Genomic DNA, 2,437 nt, shown 5'->3' with positions numbered 1-2,437 from the left:
CTGTTGATCCTTCCATGAGAGATTAGGATGATTCCTCCATGAAGGATTGTAAGTGTTTCTATAGGAATCTCCCATGTAATTCACTTCTTCCATTCCAAGATTCTCAGGGTCATAGGCTTCTCCTTCAGAGGAGGCTTCCTTAGTACTGTCAGATGCAGCTTGCATTCCAGTCAGACTCTGTGATATCATATTGACTTGCTGAGTCAATATTTTATTCTGAGCCAATATGGCATTCAGAGTAACAATCTCAAGAACTCCTTTCTTCTGAGTTGTCCCATTATTCACAGGATTTCTTTCAGAAGTGTACATGAACTGGTTATTTGCAACCATTTCAATGAGTTCCTGGGCTTCTTCAGGCGTCTTCTTCAGATGAAGAGATCCACCAGCAGAGTGGTCCAATGACATCTTGGACAATTCAGACAGACCATCATAGAATATGCATATGATACTCCATTCTAAAAGCATGCTAGAAGGACATCTTCTGATCAATTGCTTGTATCTTTCCCAAGCTTCATAGAGGGATTCGCCTTCCTTCTGTCTGAAGGTCTAGACTTCCACTCTAAGCTTACTCAACTTTTGAGGTGGAAATAATTTGGCCAAGAAAGCATTGACCAACTTTTCCCAAGAGTTCAGGCTTTCTTTAGGTTGTGAGTCCAACCACGTCCTAACTTTGTCTCTTATAGCAAAGGGGAAAAGCATAAGTCCGTAGACCTCAGGATTAACCCCATTGGTCTTAACAGTGTTATAGATTTGCAAGAATTCAGCTAAAAACTTATGAGGATCTTCCAATAGAAGTCTATGAAACTTGCAATTCTGCTGCATTAGAGAAACTAATTGAGGCTTAAGCTCAAAATTGTTTGCTCCAATTGCAGGAATTGAGATGCTTCTTCCATAGAAGTCAGAAGATGGTGCAACAAAGTCACCAAGCATCTTCTTTGCATCTCCACTATTGTTATTGGGTTTGGCCATGTCTTCTTCTTTTCGAAAATATCTGTAAGATTTTCTCCAGAGAGTTGTGCTTTAGCTTCCTCTTCAGAGTCCTTTTAGGTTCAGGATCAGCTTCAATAAGAATGTTCTTATCCTTGGTTCTGCTCATATGAAAAAGAAGAGAACAGAGAAGAAGAGAAATCATCTATGCCACAGTATAGAGATTCCTTTATGTGAGTAGAAGAAGAGAAGAAGAGAAGAATGATGTAGAGAAAAGAGATGAAGAATTCGAACACAGAGAGGGAGAGAGGGTTTGAATTATAAAAAGAGAAGTGTTAGTAAATAAATAAAATAAATAGAAAGAGATGAGAGAGAGAGAGAGAGAGTTTTCAAAAATAATTAAAAAGAAAAGAAAAATATTTTTGTTTTTATTTTAATTATTAGTTAGAATTCAAATTTATTAAAAGGAATAAAATAAAATTAAAATTTAAAACAATTGGTTAATTAAAAAGGAATTTTGAAAAAGTGGTGAGGAGTTTTTGAAAATTAGAGAGAGAAAAGTAGTTAGGTAGTTTTGAAAAAGATAAGAATTAGTAAAACAAATAAAAAGTCAAGTAGTTAATTGAAAAAGATTTGAAAATCAATTTTGAAAAGATAAGAAGTAAAAAAAGATTTTGAAATTAAGTTTTGAAAAAGATATGATTGAAATTTATTTTGAAAAATATTTGAAAAGGAAATTAAAAAGATTTGATTTTTGAAAATTAAAGTTGATTACTTGACTAACAAGAAACTAAAAGAAATGATTGTAGAATTTAAAGATTGATCTTTTCTTAATAGGCAAGTAACAACTTGAAAATTTTGAATCAAAACATTAATTGTTAGCATTAATTTCGAAAATATGAAGCAAAATTAAGAAAAAAATTTTGAAAATCAATTTTAAAATTTTCGAAAATATTAAGAAGAAAAATGAAAAATATTTGATTTTTGAAAAAGATTTGAAAAGATAGAATTTTTAAATTGAAATTTTGATTTGACTAACAAGAAACAACTAAATTTTAAAAATGTTTGACCAAATCAAATCAAAATTTCAAAAATTATGAGTAAGATAAGGGAAAGACATTATTTTTTATTTTTGAATTAATGTGGAAAGAGAAAAACAACAAAATGAAACATGACATAAAAAATTTAAGATCAAAACTAATAATGCATGCAAGAACACTTTGAATGTCAAGATGAACACCAAGAACACTTTGAAGATCAAGATGAACATCAAGAACATATTTTTGAAAATTTTTAAGAAAAGAAAGACATACAAGACACCAAACTTAAAAATTTTTAATCTTTAGACACTAATAATTTGAAAATGCATATGAAAAACAAGAAAGACACAAAACAAGAAAATTTAAAGATCAAACAAGGAAAATTATCAAGAACAACTTGAAGATCAAAGAAGAACATGATGCATGAGTTTTCGAAAATTTAAAGAAAAATTAAAACATGCAATTGACAC

The 2,437-nt window shown here is 30.5% G+C and overlaps 1 non-coding gene across 1 annotated transcript; it reads left to right on the top strand.

Annotated features, from left to right (window-relative positions):
• Positions 1-463: 463 nt before the first annotated feature.
• On the top strand, positions 464-567 carry LOC112746573 (small nucleolar RNA R71). The gene has a single exon (XR_003174451.1). It is a non-coding gene; the product is annotated as a small nucleolar RNA R71 (small nucleolar RNA).
• The last annotated feature ends 1,870 nt before the right edge of the window (positions 568-2,437 follow it).

Source organism: Arachis hypogaea, chromosome 14 (genome assembly GCF_003086295.3).
Source record: "Arachis hypogaea cultivar Tifrunner chromosome 14, arahy.Tifrunner.gnm2.J5K5, whole genome shotgun sequence".
In the NCBI taxonomy this organism is placed as follows: domain Eukaryota; kingdom Viridiplantae; phylum Streptophyta; class Magnoliopsida; order Fabales; family Fabaceae; genus Arachis; species Arachis hypogaea.
Note: the sequence above shows the minus strand (reverse complement) of the source record. Positions and strands in the feature narration are given on the sequence as shown.